The sequence below is a fragment of the Chlamydotis macqueenii genome, chromosome 2, assembly GCF_036417535.1.
Source record: "Chlamydotis macqueenii isolate bChlMac1 chromosome 2, bChlMac1.mat, whole genome shotgun sequence".
Taxonomy (NCBI): domain Eukaryota; kingdom Metazoa; phylum Chordata; class Aves; order Otidiformes; family Otididae; genus Chlamydotis; species Chlamydotis macqueenii.
The window spans coordinates 148,677,356-148,700,726 of NC_141557.1; positions in this window are offsets into that span (position 1 = coordinate 148,677,356).

The window sequence follows — 23,371 nt, forward strand, 5'->3', positions numbered from 1 at the left end:
ACCTGTTCTATCACACGGCAGTATCACTAGTGCCGCGGCAAGTATGTTTTGGTATCTATAAGTAGACGCTGCTGTATGTTTTCCCAGTAATAGGCAAGTAGGGACAAAGGTTCATCAGTGAGTAATGAATCAAATGTTAAGGTGGAGACAAGATTTAATTGTTTAAACATAGTCATTGCAGGCATGTATCAGCCTTCCCTTTGAAATGTACTGAGCTACAGACGATGGGCAAGAAAATTTTGGATTTTTTCAATTTAAAGCTTGATCATATCAGCTGCTCCCAGTCTGAGCAGTTACAGGTTCTTTATTTTACTAATTATAAGAGTAATTATGCCATTAGTTCTCAGAAAGTAATTTTAATAATTAGGTCAAACACAAAACGACTCCAATCTCATGACATACTAATTTAAATTGTTTGGATATTGTAATTTAGTAGGAGGAGTCAGCGCTACAGTCATTTTGGGGATTGTAAGAAGGAAAATACAGCTGGAGAAATAACAGAAGATGAATTCTTTGTCGGAGACGTTAGTTAAGTTGTTTCTTGAATGATGTTAAGTGCATAACATTAAAGCTATTTGATAGTGATGACAGATAAAATTATCATGTATTGAAAAACATATTAAAGATTTGATTCAGAGGCCATAATTTTGAATGAGCATACCAACCCCCATTCTCTATTACTGTAGCAGAAGAAGAAAACATTTTCAATTCACCCATCTCATTTTCTTGAGAAATGAATCCATTCATATCTCTGCAGGATATATGCTATTCTCAAATCCAGTTTCTAATCTTAGTTGTAACCTCATAAATCTTCAATGAAATTTACAGACACCAGGGGGCTTAGGCCACGAAAGCCAATTACATTGATGTAAAATCCATGTACATAAGATTCTGGGACAAAAGAAGGGAAACAAAAGGGAGAGACTGTTCAGTCCAGGACAGGAAATTAAGGCAATGTCAAAATCATTCCAGACCTGGCTTCTAGCAGTCTATCTTTACCAATACTTCTATCTCTTCATGTCCAGACTTTTTTCTTAGAAATATATTTCATTGTAGTGCATTTTTGCAAGACTGTTTGCTCGACAGAGAAAGCACGTATGAGTGAGTGAGGTCCTTGGTACTGCATGGCCCTGGATATTTTTTTACTAGAAGTTAGAAATATGGCTGCAAAAGTCCAAGAATGAAGGAAAGTTATTTTTCAGCCAACCATGCCTAACATGACCTGAGAGCTGTCTGGTCCTGTGCCTTTGGCGAGGTGAATAGCCCAGTAGATGCCTCACTTCCCAGCAAATCCAACATAAATCCAATCAATAACACATCAAACCTTTCTGATCATAATGAAGCAGAAAGCCACATTTATCATCTCTCTACCCTATCAATTTATTCAGAATTCTCCTCTCTGAAAAGAGAGAGAACAGTCACATAGAGATCACTCATCAAACAATTCTTCAAGTCAGGATCCTTCAGCCTGCATCTACCAAAAAAATGGAATAAAACAGCTGTCTCCTCTAAAGCTTTGCTAACGCTCAAAGTTTTCTTGATTTATTTTACCCCTACTGAGGGTGCAGTGGAATGGAAAAGCAGGCATACAGACTTTTTGCTTCACACGCAAGGAACAGAGAAGTTGAAATTTTGAAATTCCATTTTGTGAAATGCTTTTGTATTATTTTATTCAAGCAGTAAACATTGCCATATAAAATAGTCTTTACATGGAAAACATATTCTTCCCAGCCCACAGTATCCTCTTAATATGACACTCCAAGTTAAAAATGAATGGAACTGGCAGCTTGGTCAAAGAACATGTATGTTTACTGACCTAACAGGAGGTTGCTGGCAAATTTCATTACATTTATTACAACTATGATGGTCTTTAAAAACATACCAGCGAACAATGTGATTTTAGAAATTAGAGGAAGTCGTCCTGTGGAAGTATGAGAAATTTCTGCATTTCCAATTTGTTAAATAAAACAAGTAACTTTACTCATTGGTTTAATTACTACAAGACACTATTCAGAGCTTGGCTAGTATTTCCTGAAAATTCTAATTCTTTAAAATCTGATAGGAAAGATTAAAATTAATACTGCTTATGGATCAGACTGGAAGTTTTCAAATTCTCACAATATTATTTTACACCTTTTTGATGGACTTTTTTCAAAGATACTTGAAATTCAGTAAAGTCTTTGAGGGATTAGTTAATTTTTATACATTTACCTCTGAAAAAAAATGTTGCTACAAACACTTTTTCTACTGTCTGTACAAAGTACTGAATTTTAAACTAACACTGATGAGACAACTGTGTGGTTAGAATTGTTTGGGATTTTTAATGTCTAGAAGGAATGTTCGTACTGGTGAATTTTTAAGCATGTCTACACATAATAGTTATGCCATTTGCAAATCATATGCAAAAGAAATCCATTTGCATGCAGTATGGAACGTGAGATTCAGACCAACTATGAATCCCACAAAAATCCCATGTTGCATTCCACAAAAATAAAAATGTTCAGCCATTGCTTTTATTGAATTAATTAGCTGTGTTCACAGAAAACCTGACCATACTTTCAAAACCCAATGAAAGGATCCTTCTAATTGGGTCAATATATCTCCTCTCAAATAGTTTTACAGAATTGCTCCCAAAATTACCACAAAGGTTATTATATTTTTGGAACAAGTGTTGTGGTCTTTACACAACAAAATTTAGATTCATTGTACGTAGTACAAGGACATGTAAAAAAGGACCTTCCAGCCCATTCCATGTACTGGAAATCTCCCAGGGGAAAGAGGGTGATGTTGATATCACAGCAGTTTAGTTTCCATTCAAAGGTTCTATAGGAATTTTACTGAAGTAAATTTTTTTCCTTCAAAGTGAGTACCTCACTTCTTGGACAACCTTGATCACACTTGTGCAGTATTTGCTCCTCTCTCATTCCTCAAAGAAGAAAAGACAGTTTGCCACAATAATTTTCTAATGTTGCGGCCTTCTCTTTTTGTCTCTTTCAACTGCTGCAATTTACATTGTATTAGCAGCTAAACTAAATTCTAGCCTGAATCCATCTTCTGTCTTCTTCTGGAGTCCTGTTTGCAGAGGTTATGTTGGTGACCAAGATATTAATATTCTGAGATTCAACTTGTCATATGTCTTGTGACATAAGCTAATTGTTTTGAAATTTTAACTTAAAAATGTTAGATTTCTCTCTCATACTTGGAGCTAAATCAACATGGATTCAAAACTTTTGATTGGCAACAGACAGCAACAGGAAAAGGTTGGAGGAACAGGGATTTCTATTAACTTTAGAGATCTTTCAGTCATGAAACCCTTTACCACAAAGTGTATAAGGAACCAATCAACTATAATCAAGTAGTTCAGAGGTCTTCCTAAAAGAATCTCAAACTGGAATAGAAAAAGATATTCAAAACCCTCAAGTGCATTTTGGATAGAGGCAGAAGACATGAAAGTTATTTTGCTTTTTTGTTGTAATTAATAGCTACTGAATTCTGCAAATACATCTGTGATAGACCTTTTTCACAGATCATCATGCCTACCTTGCAAGACTTAAGGCAGGTACTCCCTAAAGTCAGGGTTGTGAGGGACGAGCACTGGCAGGAGCATCATGTACCTTCCAAAATGCCCTCCCAGTTCTGCTGGCCACAAATTCCTTACTGACAGCAATTGATGGAGATCTCAAGAGGTTACTGGATCCAGCTTTGTCTTACTGCACATGCTAGTTCAGTTTGAGTCACCTTCACCTATTCGCCACAGCCCCCTGAAGTTTCCGTCATCACATCCTTCTCTCGTATCTTCTAGCTTCTGAGTCAACATTTAAACTAATGCCTGTTTAACACTTTTTGGGATGCTTCTCCTCAGTGGTCAGTGTTGGTGACACATGCAGGTAGTGTGTCCTGAGGCATGCTCTTTCTCACTGCATCAGTCCTCTCTCTCCATCACTCCCTCTGTCTTTCTTTTCTGATGGTTCATGGTTCCAACAGTAGGAAAGGAAACTCTATTCACTGCCTTCACCTATGTTGCACATCATTTTAATTGTGGTGAGGAATGGAATCCAAAAGGCTTCAGAAGAGCCTTCAACTTAAGCTCCCATGGTTTTCCTAGAGATCCTCTGCCCCATTTCATGCCTTTCAAGAAGAATCATGACTGGCTCAGTTTCAAGTCCCATGTATTTTTGATCTTGAGAAGAACATCTTCTGATCTGTCCTGATATCTACTGTAACCTCAAAGTGAAGTAGGCAAGTAAGGTCTTGAGCATGCTAGAGTATGCATAAAAGGCTGGATGTTGAGTCTCCAGGTTTATCTGCATTGCAGAAAGCCAAATAGTTGCATACTGAAACTTTTCTGGCCAAATAGACCTACTCCCTGACATTGGTAAAGTGCATCAAAGCACTGCTTTCTGCTATGCTTTTAAGCAAGATCTTCTTGGACTGCTAGTCCCCATACCCTGAAATCTTACAAATAACTTGACAAATATTTCAGATATCCCAGTCTTGAGGATGTCCGTGTTAGCAAACACATCTACCGTTCCAGGGGGGGAAAAAAAAAAAAGGAAAAAGAAAATAAAGCCAGTTCATTTTGATCATCTGATAATTTTCTCTAGTCCAGAAGAAATAAAGTCATTGGTTTTTTGGTGCAGCCTTGAAATACAACAGTTTGAAGTGCCAACAAGTGACTACTTTCAAAATATTTAATGTAAGAACATAACTGTATGCTTCAGAGCTGGGGTCAGTATCCAATTCCTCCACCATTCAATGCAGGTGGCCCCAGCCTTGAGGCTGGAGGCAGTTCTGGCCTCACTGGAATAAAGGTCTGTTTGCTCTGGCAGTTTGGGTGGGTTTATTGCAATTTCAGTTTTGCAATAGTTGTACTGTAGACTATTGTCTGCATGGGGCAAAGAGAAAGTTCGAGAGAGAGATAACTAGGACTTCTGCTGGGTTGGAGATGCTTTCTGGAGCAGTTCTCCTTTAGGTGGGATACAACATATTTAACTCTGCTGTAAATGATTCAAGATTTTTAGAAGCAAGCAAGCGTCATTCTCTTTAAAATGCAAAAAGTACTTTAGTACTTTTGTAATATTCATCACTCCTTTTGTGTGGCATCTGTGGGCTCTCTTAGGAACTAAAATACAAACAGAGAAAGGCAGGTTCCCTGCCCCAAGGAGCCCATGATCTAGCCTTGCAAACGCTGTGCTGAAGGGAGTAATGTCCCAGAGAGAAAGCAGAAGAGACATCAACAAAATGAAGCAGTTACACACTGGAACAAGTTCGTATCCCAGCAAAAAGACCAAGTAGAACTGTTTATACTGCTTTTTACATTTTAGAAATGACAGAAAGTAAAGTTTCTGATAACTGGCTTCTTATTTCTTATTTCATTGAACCATAATTTTAGTTAGGACCTTGATGTCACAGGATCAATAGAGTAAGACCATCCATTTCCCTAGAAGCCCCATGATGATAAGAATGTGTTTCTTTGAAGGTGTTCTGGTAATATTCATACTATTGTATCTCTATTCCCCTATTTTGTCCTGGTACAAAGGAGAACAAAGTTTACTATTTTAAATGTGAACATGGTTATATAAAGGCTAGAGCAAAGTTGCATCAACTGTTTGTGCGCTTTTTGCCAGGCAGTTTTACAGGAGCTGGCAATAATACAGCAATGACTTGAGTCTATTAGAGGTCACTCGCATCATATTTTGAGCAATATAGAGAGTATTTTGCAAATTTTTAAAAGTACTTAAGAGGTGCCTTAAGTCAGCAGAAAAAAAAAGTAGGAAGAGTTAATTCCTAGGCTCTCCTATATTCTGATCTGTAAGAACAATAGACCAAATTAAAAACTGAAAGCACTTTTTAGCTTAAACAGAGTTAATCCTAGCAACAAATTTGGTTTTACTATGCCAAACTGTTGCTTGGATTTGGGAGTAAAGTTTTGTTTTACTTAACTAATTATTCCCTGGTTAGCCTTCAGAAAAACTGGACATTTTCGACTACTCTAAACTACTCATTGTATACTAAAATACTAGTTCATCTCAGCGTCTTGTCTAGCTATGTGGCATTTAGTCCTCCAGACAGATGAAATGGAGATCATCTTATCCCTCTATTTTGTGTTATCCACCATTGCATCTTATTTAAGAATGTAGATCTAAGTTGCTATGGATGCTAATTTTTTATTACAGCTTTGCAGGTCATATAGAGCTCTCCAAAACAGTCTCTAAGTTCTGCACTTCATAGAAAGCCAAAAAAAAAAAAAAAAGTCTGTCTTTCTAAAACTAAGAACAAGCCTTTCTTATATGAGAACATAATGCATCTGACTGATAGCTCTGTGACTGATGTACCATATCACGTCCTATATCACATATGTATTAGGTGTAATTCCTTACCCCACCGTCTTTAACATAATAAGATTCAATAGAGGACATTTCAGAGCAGAGGAGACTTCAGCTAAATGGATAGTTTCCTGAGAAATTCACAGCAGGACCTCTGTGGCAAAAGATCTTGGTGATAAAGGAAAGGTTTCTTCAAGATGGTACCTCATTTAAGGACCACAAACACTTGCAGTAAGACTCTGCAATTGCGTGGGGCTATCAAAGAAAACAACAGAATCACACAGCTAATCACAGCCACTTCTATGTGAGAATCCACTCAGTTTACCCCCTTTATTCTGACACTGATCATTCGATTCTGCATTGGTCTTTTCAGCAGCTTCACCACCATAGTGCCTGCCAGTCTCAACAGGGGTAATGAAGAAGATGGTGGAAGTACTGTAAAGACTAATGTATTAAAGACCATTTGTTTACTACCAGTAAGAAAAGGGAAGGTAGTGGTTTTTAAGGTGAGGAGGCTGTGAAACACTGACATTAATTCTATTACAGAGCTCCCCCTAATGGTATTTCTATAAATACAGTTATACATTGATGGAGGTTCCCAGGTGCTGCTCTTCCTATTTCTGCAATAACGAAGACTGTTCACACTGGCTCTGTTTGGAAATGCCTTGCACTGTATCCCCCTGCAAAGCAGCTTATGGATACTACCGAGCAAAGCCCATATTTTTATCGTTAGGCTTCAGAGGTCTCTCTCATCCCTGAAGATAAATAGGCTAGTTCTGGTGGTAGTACTGAACCATGGAGTTGTTGAAGGCCTCCTAGAGAGGAGACAACGAAATAAATAATAAAAGCATTTGTTGGATTGTTGTTGTTGTTGCATTTTCTCTCACTAATCGCTTTGCCATGTAGAATAAACTAGCTGATAATTTTTGAACCCTTGAACTTGGGAGTGCTGTTAGGATCTAACAGAATTTGTATCCTCTAGATACCTGTGTGTGAAGTGACAGGGGAACTTGGTCACCAGATGCAAATTCTCCACTACAGGCTAATAATATTACCAAGACTAAGTACTGAAAAATTATTAGTTGGATCCCCTAAAATCACAAAATTCTCGGTAAAATCATGACTCTTACATAAACAAGCACATTTTGGTTTTGATTGTTTTTTACATTGTCTAGTAGTCTTTGGAGCCTTCAGGCTACATATGAGTGAGACTTTATATTTCCAGATTTTTCCCACAATATATGGTCTCAAAACATTTTTCTTTAATATATGAATACTGACATTTTAACAAAAATCATATGATCTCTCAATCTAGGCCTTTAATGAAGACACCAAGACCCTTGAAATAAAATTGAGCTAGGGAGAATTGCATGGTCTTGAGCATACGGCTACTAAATAAAAACTTTGAATTATAATCTTGATTGAGACAAAAAATCTTTACCTTGTTTCCCAGATGAAAATCTTTGCCTCTGTATCTACGCAACAGGATTAATAGTACTTTATCCCAGGGCTTAATGCACATGGTGATTTTACCATTTATTTTACTCAAATACCTTGAATGCAAAAAGACTTTGTAAATTCTGTAGAATATTATTCTATACTGGTTTATCCTCTAACAAAAAACACAGTCATAAAGTACATTCAGGTTTTTCATTTTCCTAATCAACACACTTAGAAATGGTTTCTTCTCATACAGCTGGGACTGGAAAACAGCAGTCGGAGGGCACTGAATCCAGCATCAGTGGGATGCCTGCACCCTGTTTTGCAGTCACCCCAGCCAGTCGAGCTCCCAGGGCTGGCTGTCTAGCACGGTGCAGCTCTGCCTGTCAGCCTTAGTGGAAAATTCCATTATACATTAAACAATGTTTTCCAAAACAGATGAGTTATTTCTTACTGAAAACAACAACCCGATCCCCTGGAAGAAAACTTAAATCATTTGTATTATGCAAACAGTAGAACACAGACTATCAATGCAGTTTCATTCACAGCACGGTTGCCAGAGCCACACCTAATGACCTCCTGAGGTGATCTTCATGCCCTAAGATGGTCCCATAAACGTAGGCACTAATTTAGCACAACGAGCTATTGTGATTAACTTCAAATGACTGGCTAAAATAATGTGGTGAGATACTTCTCAGCCTGTGTCAGAACAACAGGCTAGCCAATAAACACTGGCTATCATAGTTTGCATTTAGGTCACTCCCTTCGTCCAAAGCACATTATAAATATCAGGGTTTTTTTGCCTCACCCTTGACAGACAGATAAAACATTGTTTAAGAAGCTCCACAGGGAGTGAAGTCAGGCATCTGCATTTGCTGTTAACAACCCAAGTGAGTGGTTCAAGGTCCAGTGATTCTGTCACCCACGTTTTCCCAAATAACCAAGCGTTGCAATACTGCTTCAGCTTAAGCACCGGGAGTTAGAAACTGCAGTCAAAGTTACTTGTGCAAGATCATTAGCGAATGACTCCCGTAGTCTGCAAATGCCCCAGTTTCATACCCTAACCACTAAATCCTGTAGGAAATGTATTACTCATTATCATAGAAGTCAAGTACATGATTCACACATTCTGGAAGGTTTCATTTTATTCCTGAACAACATAACTTTCATTTCTTCAGATTTTCTGATGTGAACCAATATAAATCACTCTTTAGAACTAGGGATATGTTTTAGGGGGGCAACTTCCCCTTTATTTTGACTTGCACTTCTCCCAGGGGCATATCTGAAGGAAGTTACTGTACACGTGGTGGATGTGGGATTTAGTAAATAGGAAAGACATGAAATTTAAGTGATTTTTGGCAGTTATCCCTTTGTAAATGTTTGTTTTTTCCCTGCAAAGGGTGTGTAACCCTTAGTGAATCAGCCTTTTAGTGTTTTATTTGGTAACAGACTTAATAGTATGTTGTACAGTGTCTAAAGGCTTAAGATTAAAATGATACGTATCCGGTAAAAGGACTAAGCTAATCCCCACCAGCTGGAATACAGTGCTGAGGGGCCCTCCTTTCTGGATGGATTTTACATTGGAATTAAGACCTCTTCTTAAAACAAACGAAAGAAAGCTTGCAGAAGTGAAGACATACAGTAGTACAGCAAAATGAAGTTGCAGCAATAAAGCTACAGAAATCCCTCTTTTGACTGGCTCCAATCTTCCAGACTAGCTCAGACAGAGCACCAGTTCTTGCTTGCTGCAATGCTGGGGCAGGCAACCCTCTCTCTGCTGTGTGCAGGCATCAGTCTAATAAAAAGCCTTCTTCCCGATTTGGAAGACGTATTACTTCTGGATTCAAACGCTTCCAAAAATATATGAGATGTAGAAAACACTCCTCATTTGCCAGAAACACATTGGAGTTTTGCTTACATTACATTCTTTCCTCGTATATGTTTGAAAAAAAAAAAAAAGAAAAAGAAAGAAAGAAAGGAAAAAAAGAGAGACCATAACACACTGAACTAAAAACTTTCATCACAATGATAAGATATAACTTCGGGTAAAGAAACTGGGAGACAGCTCAGTCAATACTGTCTTGAAATCTTCTTTTACACCTCTTTCCGAAGTATAAATATGGACGTCGTCCAGTTTTCCCAATCTGAACGACTTTGGCTGGGGGAGGTTGGTATGGAAGTCATTTCCCTTTTAGGTGCAGTAGCTGCTTTCCACAGACTCAACAAAGACATGAAATATCATTAACATCTGATTCCGAAAGGCTGACAACCACTTCTTTGTTTTACACAGCCGTCCAGGGAAAGCTGCTGTGTATTACCATATCACTAGCAAAATTACACCTATTAAGCTCTGATAGGAGCTCTGGAATATTTCTCTCATTTGTTCTGGGATACAATGATTGAATATGTCTATTGTTTTCACAATAGGCATTTCATAATTCAAATGGATATTATGCGTAAGCATTACTTCAGTTAAGGGTGAGCATTGCTGGGCCAGACTTTTAAGCCTGGCTGACCTGTTTGGGACAAGGTTTCAAGAACGAGGGCTAAAAAAAAAAAATTAAAAAGCCAGAAAGAGGTGAGACAGTTTGTCCAATGGGTGCTGAATCATAGCAGATAATAGTCTCCTCCATCTTCAAACAAGCTGGAAGGCTCTACAGGCCTCAGCAACGCTTCTCTGCTCCGTGATGGAAGGAAACAAGTTGAAAGTCTTGCCTGGGGGATTTCTCAGCTCCAGAACTCACTGGAAGAGAAATAGGGAAATGCCACTTTTTATGTGTGCTTGTTTCTAAAAAAACAATCAAAGCATTCTTCTAAGTTATTTTAAAAGGTGCAAAAAGCATCTTTGTTTTCATATAATTCTCTCTAACAGTCCATCAGGATCACATTATTAATGTTAAAGTGTTCTATCAGAAATTAAACTTCTTGGTCAAGTAGAAGAATTATTACTCTATTTTTTTCATTCTCTTTTTTTTTTTTTTGATTGAACATAAGAACACAAAATAGAATTTTCAAGTAATGGAGTTAGCTAGTTATTTGCAGTACTGAGCAAATCAGTGCAAACACTGGTTATTTTTTAAAATACACATAATTAGCATAAAATAAACTTAATACCATAAATGAAATGTTTTATTTGAAGGAAAGACTTAAATCTGCAGGTCCAAACTAATCCAATTTTAATCTCTCTCAGGTTCTGAAAGCTTGTAACAAGTACCAATAAAACATCCTAGTTCCTCTGCCAGAAAGGGTAGTTAAGCACTGCTATCAACCCCATTTTAGAGAGAAATGGGTCCCAAATCAAGGAAATGCTTTGGTGCAAGGTCAAAAATAGCATTTGTACCAGATCTGGGAACAGAACTCTTATCAGCTGCCTTCTAGTCATTTGTTTTAAGCACATCCTTCCTTCCAATACACTGCAACTTCTTTTAACCCCTAAAACCAAACATTTCTTTGCTTATTTTTCCCTAAAAAGCATCTGAAATCTAAACTGGAAAAAAGAATGCAAAAAACTCTGTACAAGGCATTTATGTCCGTCTTTCATTCATTTTCCTTTAATATACCAGTGAAAACATTTCCTGGAAATTCGCAGGAATGTTGCAGACTGAAGTGCTGCACGAAGATACCTACCACTAGTATCACCAAGCGGTGTGTTCTTTTAGGAATACAAACAAATATTTTGTATTATTGTTAGGCTTTGCTATTTAAAATTCAGTCTTTGGTGATATTTGCAGGGAATGCAATGAAAGCAGTGGGGGATACTCTGGCAAAGACTTGGCTCTTAAGATGTTTTGTGCTCAGGCTAGCAGGTAGCCCTGGAAGAATTTGCCCCCGTATAGCGTAGCTTCCCCTCTCCTAGAACTACTGTGTGTATGTAAATAAGATAAATTACATTTGGAATGTAATACTCCTGCACCACTTTTTTCACTGGTTCTTGTAAGCTGTTCTTCAAAGGGTTGTTTTTCCTTTGGAAGGGAGGTAAACCTGCTGTCAGACCATGTCAGGAGAAGATGTTAGTTTAAATTCATACTCATGCTGCCCCCAACTGAAATATAACTCCAAGATTGAATATGACATATTTGATCATATTTGGCATATTTCAATGAAAAATAACCAAGGCTGCATTTTGCACTTTCTATTAATTTATCTTAATGAACTGTCTCCATTTATTTTGATGGATATTTTTATGTCTTTCACAATCAAGGAAAAAAAAAAAAAGTAAGAACAAGATGTGCTTTTCATACTCTCACTCCATCCCTGGTTTCACTCACCTCACTAAACAGACCATTTACAATCACTTTATTAGCCTCTTTGCTGCCATTATATTCCAAAAGCCCTTCCACTCCCGTGTCTGTCTTTTCCTGGTGTCAGGCAACTGGCTGCAACAGCTCCAAATTCTCAGAAATTGCTGCTGGTAACTGAGTCACTGTAAAATTTTCAGACAATGTATTAAGCTGAAGTAAAGTGTGCACAGATGCAGTGCCATTGGGGCTTTCTACCTGCTTAGAGTGGCTTTTAATTTGCTGCATTAAATTAATAGCTAATTTAATAGGGATTTTAATGCAGGGGGTTTTCATGTGGAGTTTCTCACTTGCACTACAAATTGCATTGAGGTTTGTGTATGAATATGGTGATTCTCTTCCAGTTTGGTAGCATAAAAACTAAAATACAGGTCAAGTTTCTGAGGATTTTCTCTGCTTAATTTGTGACTTTAAAAATCTCATGGAATATTTCTACATTTTGCACTAGATTTAAAGCAAAAAAAAAACCGCTTTAAACAGTATAGTTTATTTTTTAATACTGTGTTTCACACATCTAAATATGCTGATAGGACTTGTAAGCTTAATTGCATGGATAGTGTGAAGCACTGATTGTAGAAATAATAAATGCTTTTCCCTTATTTTTAGATCTCTTACTTTATTTGACTTAGCAATTTGGCCTGTTAATGTATTTACCAAAAAAAACCCCAAACATGTTTAAATCTTTTTTAAAGCTCCTGCCATTTGTACTTTATTAAATTCAGTTAGCTTCTCTGAAAAGTCTATCTAAATTTCATTAATGCTTAGCCTCTCATTAGTTTAAATTCTTCTCCATTTGTCTCAAACAGCTCTGGAGTTTTAACCTTTTTTTGACATGTGTTTTTGTTTATAAAGTCTCTTTCCTGGGCACAGTTCTGCATCCATGTTGGTAGTACCTGAGCAGAGAAGAACAATATGGGAGGGAGGACAGATGTGACCAGATGAGCAAAGCACCTACCAAGGAGTTCAGCACCTAAATGCTTCTGCAGATGTGGGTGCAACTTCAAACTAGACAGCAGCAGTTTGGTTCAAGTATAATGCAACTAGATGCCATAAATAGTAAGGGAATTGTTAAACTAAAAGAGTGTAGATGCAAGGCCAGATTTTCTGGATGAGATCTCTGGCATATTAATGGATTATTTGGTTTCAGGACAGGAGTTCTTGCAGTTAAGAGACCAGCCTGGTCTGCCATTCCCAGCACGGGGGATTACAGGGATGCAAGCAGCTCAGCCATATCCCCATTACTTTTCAGTGAACCAGACCTCACTCTTTCACTGGACTGAAAGTAAAGCCCAGGTGTACAGCATCGCTCTCCTTAGCTAGATATTTCCTCTTCTCCAGCAGGCTGTGGTGCAAAGGAGACAACACACATCTTCAAATGAACAAGGGAAAAAGTGAGATTTCTTTTGGACTGGAATACCAGCTCTCCAATAGCAGCGATAAGAAGGGTGGTGTGACATGTTCAGTTAACGCTACTACGCTGGAAACACCTTCCTAGTGTGACCTGATCAGTAAAGCTTTGAGAGGTGCTTGAATCCCTTCATACGTAAGTAGGAAGTCAGTTAGAGCATGGCAGTTTCATGACACAATAGAAAGCCTGTGAAAGTGATAGGCAAGAAGGGAAATTGCCACGGAATTAAAACTTGACCTCTTTCATCCCTTTGCTAGCAAAACTTCTCAATGCTGCCAGAGGACATGAATCGCCAGAATATAATTTATAAAGACACAAGATCAGACAAAAACTGATATCAAACATTTATCAAGCTTTCAGAATAGAAGCAGCACTTAACATATCAATACTTAACATGAAAATATACTTTAAAACTATTTTTTTTTAATGAGCAGCTCCAGGGAGTAAAGTATTTCAGGCCTTTTAGGAGTAAGTTACAACCGAGGTGAATCTGATAAGGTTTTCTCTAGCTGAAGTCAGGTAGGAGCTGTGTATCAGAAAGGAAGCTTTAACAGAAGGTCCTGTCATATGGATGGAGCATAGATCAAGTGTTTATTTTTTCAGATTTAATATCCAGTCCCCAAGGGGAAACAATAATGAATGACAACTTACTGACTGCCCAGACAGAACTTAGGTTGCACTTTTAGATAATATGTAGTAATTTGATATCAGTACTCATAAAATCTTATGGCCATGGAAACTAAAGAAAAAGAAACTGCTTTGCCCAAGTTAGGTTTCAATTTACAAGACGAATGTTTCTCTTTTTTAATTCATGATCTGTATTTTAATTATTTTTTATATATTTCATTTTATTTATGATGTGTTTGGTTTTCACATTTGTATTTTTGTTTCAATACACTTGGACAACATGCCATATAGTTTGATTTCATTTTAAACCCTCAAGATACTCCTTGTGTGAGAGGTAAAAACCACATAGGCCTTGATATTCAGAGCCTGAATAGGGAAACAGTTGTTCTTACACAGACACTTATTAGTCTGCTAGACACATGCACTGTATTTTGGTCTTCTAAAACTAGACATTAATCTTATTATTAATATTGATCAAAAATGAGAACTATGCCCATGGAAATATTTGAAAAAAAATAGTTTTTCAAAACGCTTTTCATAGGGTTATTTTTCCTTAATTCTAACAAAAATTTAATGCTTTCATGGAAAGGAAATATAATTGACTAAAAAAAAAATGTTTCCTTGGAAAAAAGACCAAATTGATTTTATTTCACGAAGCAGACCATTAGAATGTCCAAACCATACCTTTGGACAATGTGTATGTGTACACTGAATACCAGCCTTCCAGGAAATGCCCTTACTCTATAGTCTGCAGATGTGTAGGCAGGTTTGTCACATGAAAGATATAAGGCAGGCAGCAAAAAGAGAAATAATATTTATTTAGATTATAAAATGTCCACTACTGAGATGGAACCAATCCAAGCCTCAAAGCAGCTTCAAATGAATTAGAATGACCACTTAAGTTTCCTACTACTAAATAAATGGGCTGAATCGTTATAACAGTCTGACCACCATCACAATAAAAGCAACTTATATGTCTCATAGATAGCCATAGCAATTCCTAACTTTACCCAGGACATTAACAATTGTGAAATCTATAGACAGGTACAGGTCTACTGCTAGCTGTTGTTGGTAAATCTGTAAATGATGTGAAAAAGGCATAAAACTCTAAACAGAGTTTCCATCTGTAATTAAGCTGTAAGGCATATCAATGTCATATATATTATTTCAGAACAGAAAATTACTGTCTGTGATGCTCAGGATACTGGGCTGCCCAGAAAAAAATTAATTTTTTTCCTTAATGCAGACCTTAGTGCTTCACATCTAAAAGTCTTCAAAGAGTTAGTTAATTAATTTGCAAAAGTACTGAGACAAGTGTCATAGTTCAGCCCTGATCGGGACCAGACTACACAGTCTCTCTCTCGCTCCCCCACCCTCCGAGAGAATAGGGAGAGATAATATAAGGAAAAACGGCTCGAGGTTTGAGATAAGGACAGGGAGAAAATCCTTCAAGTTACCGTTACGGGCAAAACAGACTCGACTTGGGGAAAACTATTCATTTATTACTACAAACACCAGAATAATGAGACAGAGAACAAGATAACCTCCCTCCACCCCTCCCTCTTCCCAAGCTTAACATTATCTCTACTTGTTCTGGTTTTGTTAGTGAGGGGGGGCCTAAGGTGGTAGCTTCTGTAGGAAACTGCTAGAAGTCGCTCCCCTTTGTTCAGTGGACTCGGCCGGGCCTAGGGCGGACCCGCTGCTGGCCAAGGCCGAGCCAATTGGTAGCAGAATGTCCCGTGATAACGCCTCTGCGATAACGTATTTAAGTAGGGGAAAACAGGAAAAAGAGCGAGGAGAAGATGTGAAGCAGCTGAGCAGGGGGCAGAGAGGGGGAGGCGCGAGCCTCATGGGCCTTGCAGGCCTCACCCTCTGGCCTCCCGCCGGGCAGCAGACTGGGCCCAACTCGGCCCGGCCCGGCTGCAAGAAGTGGAGAGGAAATGAGAAGTGAATAAGATGTAAAAAGGATCCTGAGAGGCGTCTGCCAGCCTGTTGTGAGGAACGGCTGCAGACGCCAAGGTCAGTTCAGAAGGAGGGGGAGGAGTAATATGGCTCCTGGCCAAGATTCCTCTGCAACTCGTGGTGAAGACCATGGTGGAGCGGGTTGTCCCCCTGCAGCCCATGGAGGTCCACGGAGGGGCAGAGATCCACCTGCAGCTCGTGGAGGACCCCACGCCAGAGCAGGTGGAGGCCTGAAGGAGGCTGTGGCCCGTGGAGGGCCCGCTGGGACAGCTGTTCTAGAGGGACTGCACCCCGTGGAAGAGATGACCCACGCCGGAGCAGTTTCACGGAGGACTGTGGCCCATGGGAGGGACCCCACGCTGGAGCAGAGGAGGAATGCGAGGAGTTCTTCCCCTGACGATGATACAGCGGCGTAAAACAACGCGTGATGAACTGACCGCGACCCCCATTCCCTTTTCCCCCCCCGTGCCGCTCGGGAGGGGAAGGTAGTAGAGATAATGTTAAGCCCGGGAAGAGGGAGGGGTGGGGGGAGGTTATCTTGTTCCCTGTCTCATTCTCCTGCTAATTTTAGAAAATAAATGAATAGTTTTCCCCAAGTCGAGTCTGTTTTGCCCGTGACGGTAACTTTAAGGATTTCTTCCCGTCCTTATCTCAAACCTTGAGCCGTTTTTCTTATATCATCTCCCCCTGTTCTCTCGGAGGGTGGGGGGAGCGGGAGAGAGACTGCGTAGTCTGGTCCTGATCAGGGCTGAACTACGACACTACTACCTTCCCCTCCTGAGCGGCACAGGGGGGAAGAGGGAATGGGGGTTATGGTCAGTTCATCATGCGTTGTTTTACACCACTGCTTCATGGTCGGGGGAAGAACTCCTCACATTCCTCCCCTCCTCCTTCGTGGGGTCCCACCCCTACGCCACAGTACTTCGTGGAACTGCTCTGGCATGGGTCATCTCTTCCATGGGGTGCAGTCTCTCCAGAAGAGCTGCCCCTGCGGGCCTTCCATGGGCCACAGCTGCCTTCAGGCATCCACTTCCCCCAGTGTGGGATCCTTCACGGGCTCCAGGTGAATCTCTGCTCCTCCATGGGCCTCCATGGGCTGCAGGGGGACAACCTGCTCCACCATGGTCATCACCACAGGCTGCAGGGGAATCTTGGCCAGGAGCCACATTACTCCTCCCCCTCCCTCTTCACTGACCTTGGCATCTGCAGCTGTTCCTCTCACAAGAAAAGTTCTTCACAACAGGCTGGCAGACGCCTCTCAGAATCCCTTCACATCATCCATCTCATCTCCTCTCCACTTCTTGCAGCCGGGCCAGGCCGTGTCGGGCCCAGTCGGCCACCTGGCAAGAGGCCAGAGGGTGAGGCCTGCAAGGCCCATGAGGCCTGCGCCTCCCCCTCTGCGCCTCTGCCCCCGCTCAGCTTCTTCACATCTTCTCTTCTCTCTTTTTTTTTTTCTGTTTTCCCCTTCTTAAATACGTTATCACAGAGGTGTTATCATGGAACATTCTGCTACCAATCAGCTCGGCATTGGCCAGCAGCAGGTCTGCCCTAGGCCTGACCAAGTCCACTGAACAAAAGGGAGCAATTTCTAGCAGTTTCCTACAGAAGCTACCACCTTAGGCCCCCCCTCACTAAACAAAACCACAACACAAGGGAAATAATAAGGTAATTTTAACTTTACTTCCGAAAATACCATGTCCAGAACTTGAGCTTACACAAAACCAAGGTGCAACTTTCAAGCAATGAAGATAATAAATTTTTTATCGGTTTATTAGTATCAGAACTTGCAATTTTAAAAACCTAATTATACCTCTTTTGCTAAACGAAACTAATTTATTTTCATGTTAGATGACTGCATGGCTCTTCCCTGGGCTTGAGGATCCCTGTATATCCCTTTCAGTCATGGGTCATCATAAAAACATTCTCTTCTCTGAATGTTGGTTTCTTTACATTTTATGTCTCTCTCCTTTTACAGTGAGGGAGGGAAAGGAATTCAAGTTGTAGTGAATCCAAATAATTATATGTACAATGTATATATAGCACCAAACAAAGCTTGTGCATTAATGGATGATAAAAGAAACTGAAGATGAAATCCCCAGCTTATTATAATGTTGTCTCACATAATATTAGTAATACTTGGCACTCACTTCATGTTCAAAGCAATTCAGAAACATTAAGTAATTAACCTACATACAATTCAACAGCTTCTGCCAATATTGTTGTACACAAGCAAGTAACTAGAAGAAAAAGGAACCAAAACCAAATTTAATCTGAGAATATGAATAGCAGTTATAAAAATCTTTCTTTTAATTTTTCATCTAGAGTTTTGTCGAACACATTTTATTTTTTTTTTTTTTAACGAACAGGAGACTAAACTTCTGATTCTTAGTTATTCAGGAGTAGCACTGAACTCATAAAGCCTGACTACCCATGACTGATGACTGGTTGTATTAGGTATTGTATATAGCACTTACCCTCTAGAGTTCTGTCACCCACTGCCAGCTGGTGAACAGCACAAAAAAAATTGTAGCACACAGTATAAATGAAGAACACAAAGCCATCTGAAGGAATTTTTTACTATTTAGGAAGCACAAAGGACTAAGGAAGGCTTTCTTGCTGCGATAGACTCATTGTTCTGAGCAAAAATCAGAACTTCTGAGTAAGACAGACTTAGTCTGGGGGTCGCGGGTTTTTGGCTTTCCTCATTTATTTATTTATTTTTCACTATTATTTTCTGAATTAACCACAGTCTCTGCCTCCATGGTGGAAAGACATTCTTCTGCTCCCTCTGCATGGCAAATAATTTGCTCTTTTTTTCCATATCTTATCCTGTTTCTCCTCCTCTTCACACCTCACCCTCTGTCAAGAAGAGGGACAATGAGCTGAAAAGCCTACTGAAAAAGAACTAGTGATCCGTTTAGCTCAGCAGTAGATCACAACATGTAACTGTAAAAAGCAAACATCCACAGCAACAGCATGGACCCCCTGGTCCTATGTGTTTGTACACATCTTGAACAGCATGCAAAAGCTGCATTGGAGTTTCTTCCACTTCTTGAGCTCTGCAACTACGGGCACATTTTTATTGCTGACATAGATGCTTATCCACTTCTCCAAACAAAAAAATCCTCTTCAATATTGTCTCCAGCTTCTAAACACGTGCCATGGGTTTATGAGGTCTTGGGTGAGTGTAGGTCAGTGGGGGTAGGAATGAGACAGGTGAATGTTTATGGAGTTATAAGACAGAAGACAAAGACAGGGTTGGACCAGACAGTAGGCAGGTGGAGTCAAGATGCCTTCAATTCAGGATGGATTAAAAAAATATATGATAACAACAGAGTATAAGACCATCTGGGGAAAAGCAAGCAAAAGCAATGGGAAAAGGTGTCAGAAAACAAGCCAGAGAGTGAGGCCAGGAGGATGAATTATGAAATATAAGTCTTGGAAAGAATGTTACCTTCTATATTTTTTGCTGGACAAGTGTCAGAAGGAGGGAGCTTGGTGAGAAGTGCTGGTGAGGAGGAGATACGTGAAGTAACAGCAAGAAGCAGACCAGCATGGACTAAGAGCAGCATGCTGCAGAACTGTGTACCCCTTACACACTATCACAGCACTTCTGATGCCATGGCCAGGCTCAACCACCCGGCAGAGACCTACCAATAAAAACCCCGTGGAGAGCTGCAAGAGCAAAGTTGGCTCCACCAATTCAGTCTCCCACTCGCTGGAAGGGACTGGGAGTATCCTAGAGGCAGAAGGAGGATGGTGCCTCCATCCTCTCCTTCCCCTCTTCTCCTCCCCAGCACTGCTGGCACTATTTCTCTCCTTCTGCACTCACTCTTTCCATGAATGGGGATGGGGGGGAAGGAGAAGGGCAAAGGGGAGGCGGTGAGTGGTGCTGCTTGTGCCTCAGCGTGGCAGCCGGGGGGGCTGCGGGGTCCCGGAGGACTGCAGGGTCCTGGCGAGCTGCAGAAGCCATGCAGAGCCGCACTGCTTGCACGTCCATCAGCACGTCTCTGCGCTTGCGAAGTGGGGAGGGGAATATTGGATATCGCTTTGGTCGGGGCTGAACCTATAATTGAGAAGATGAGAGTTCATTACAGATTTTGGCCTTGGAGTGCTTGTCTTGGCAGGAGGCTTGGCTGAGTGTTAAAATCATTACCGAGTGGCCTAAATCTAAACAAACACCCACCTTTTCCATTTATTACCAGGATGAAATGACTTGCCTTGTAGAACTGAAATACCTATAGTTGTCAGCTTCTCATTTCCCAGTGGTGCGTAAAATTCCCTCTCTTGTGCCTGGTTTTCCCTTTGGTCTAGCTTTCCCTTATGTTATTCTACTGACAAGAATTATTTATTAAATTACAAGTTATCTGTCTCAGAATGAGAATTTCACTTCACACCACACAGAGGTCTGTTGTACAGTGCTAAGAGTTCCTGTTTCTCTGGTGCAGTGCTGTAAAGCAAGGCAAAGATTAAATTTTTTAAAAAGGCAGGATGATTCTGACATGATGGTAGATGAAAATTCAGGCATATAGAGCAAGGGAGCCATTTTTCATCATTACGAATAGGTAGCTGGACAGAACCAGACAATATACATACAGCTCTGGTTTTGTTACTGCAAGTAAAGCAACTGGTGGGATCGTACGTGTGGAAGAACCACTGTAGTTATTTTAGATGTTTTTTCCCCATTTTTTTCTGAAGAAGTCTTTCTATATTGTTCCAACCCCAATGAATACTTCAGGAACTGTGACCCATTTCACAAGTCATTCGCACAGAGCACAGCCATTAACATGCAGAAACCACAGCACTCTGCCTAAGAGAACAACTTTTTATTATTACAAAGGAGATAAAAATGATGTATTATATATTATATTCCATCACTGAAGACCATAACACATGAAATATTGTGTCTCTACCTGCCTATCTAAGGATAGATTGAACAGTGGAGAAATAGAACTACTGATACGGACTTTCCCCTCAGTTTTATTTGTGTGTGCAAAAAATACACGTGAAGAAACGTGTGAAGTAAATCACTCAAAAGAGTGATTGGAAACAAATTTAAATGAGTAGTGTTTAAATAATTAACACCTGCCAAAGTAGGAACAGAGGCCTTATTGCTGATATTAAATCATATCCTTTAACGTCTGAAACAGATGACAGTAAGTAATTCCAAAACAGTCAAGACAGGAAACCAATTTTTAGTTCTTGGAAAGTTGAATTAGTTTCAATAAAGTTGATAAAAAGCCTATTTTGATTCTGTTAATTCTACTATGGAAAGCTGGTTTTACATTAAACTTTTTTTTTTCTAATTTAATATACTGTAACTGAGCATTTTTGAATCATGATTTAAAGTATATTCATTATTCAGTAAACTAATGATGTATGTTCCACCTGGTTGCCACAGAGCCCGGTAAGTAAAACCATGGGTAGTATCTTGTTACCAAGAACAAACATTGGACTTGCCAAGTTTCCAGCAGTAAATATAACCCACAATAGCTATGCCAGATAGGCAAATAAGGATGTTCCCTAACAGAAGAAAAACCAAAAAAGAGACACTGTATAGCAGTTCAGTTCTAAAATTCAAGTTCCGTAAAAGCACCCATTGCAGAAATTGGCAATCCTGCCTGAGTGAAGACTGGTGTGGCGTAACAGTTTGGAGCAATGCCTAGATTTTTTTATTCAGAAAGAGTAAGTTAGAGAATGTGTGTGTGTGTGTTAAAATAACATTAATGTTGAAACACATATGAGTAAAAGCAAAGCTATTCTGGCTGTCACCTCACTACTAATTCACCTCTCTGTCTCTTGGTACTTCATCAAACTTGTGCTGCGTGTTAGATCACAGGTTGCTTGTATTTGGAGACTCCCTTCAAGTAAAAAATATGTCTGTCCATCTTAGATATCATTTTGAAGTATCTGAACCTCCTACAGTCGTTAATGGATGTTATCAACACAGCATCATCTTGAGGTGGGCCTGGCATGCAATGGGCTGAGCCCAGCAGATCTGAATGACTGTCCAAACCTTGAAGATGTAAAGCACGGTCCAGACACTCACTCCACTGGAGCATGGCAGTTCTCTGCTGGAAGAGCAACAGGTCGCTTTCTGCAAGGGAGGGCCTTCTGGGAGCAGAAAGGGTGAATTCATTTCAGTAATAAGATAAAGACCGTGACAAATCTCATCACCTCCTGTTTCAAACACAAACCTCAGTTCTTTGCCTTGTCTTCCTTAACGTAAATTTAAAGAGGTGTCTGTCTGAAATAAAACACATCTTAAAAGGCTGACTAAACTCAGGTGACTGTGCCATCTCCAAAGAGACACCAGCTGCCCAGAGCAACAGCTGCTTCTTGTTGCAGATCCACCTGAGCAGGCCTGGAAGTGCTGATAGCAATAGCAAGTCCAAAATCATCCTGGCCAATTGGAAACTCAGGTACATGGCAACCCCAAACCCCCAAACTATGTGCACATGTTCTCCTATAAGAAAAGGATGAAAGATCAACCAACATCATTTGAATGATGCATAGTAATATAGCTTAATGTACAGTTGGCAGACATTCAGGTCCAGTAGCAATGGCTGTGGTATAAAAGTTAATATTAAAAGAGTACTTTACAGATGAGGTAACTAAGTTACAGACAGATCAAGTTGTCACTTGTTCCTGTAGGTTTTGAACCTACCTTCTCAGTTAAAACATCCTCTTTCTGTATGCCTCATTTCCAAAGCACAGCAAAGGATGCTTGAGTGGCTACGGCATTCCTGAATGAGAGCTACAGATGGAGGAAAAGTCTGGAAGGAGAGGGAATATTTCATCCCTTTGGTGGCCACAGCTGGAATAAACCCAAAATACTGAATGTATTGACATCAAACTCAGCTTCCCTTTGATTTAATGGTGATTAGAATTGAGGCCCTTCTTCCTATTTACTAACAGCTGCATAAGCTTTCTTTATGAAGAACTGTAATTTTTTTCTGACAAAATAAAGACTTCTTACTGCCTTTTCCTCCTCTGTTTTCCCCTTTCTCTAGTAACATCTGTTAACAACAGAGAAACGGAGAGGAAACCCCCAAAACTCCTTCATTTGTTTTTGAAGGAAATAGACACAAAAAAGAGACTCAGAGGTTTGGAAGTGGAAGGAATAAAAGTGGGCTCTATTGCTTTTACTTTTCCCCTACAGTGAAAAAATGCAGTCTACATCAAGTTCTTTTGCCCCTAGAAGCCCCTCATTTGTAGAGCACAGACATATATTACAGAGTAAATACAAAGTACCTTCAGAGACCAATTTAAAGGTAGATCTCTCAAAAGCTGTATCGACTTTTGTAGTT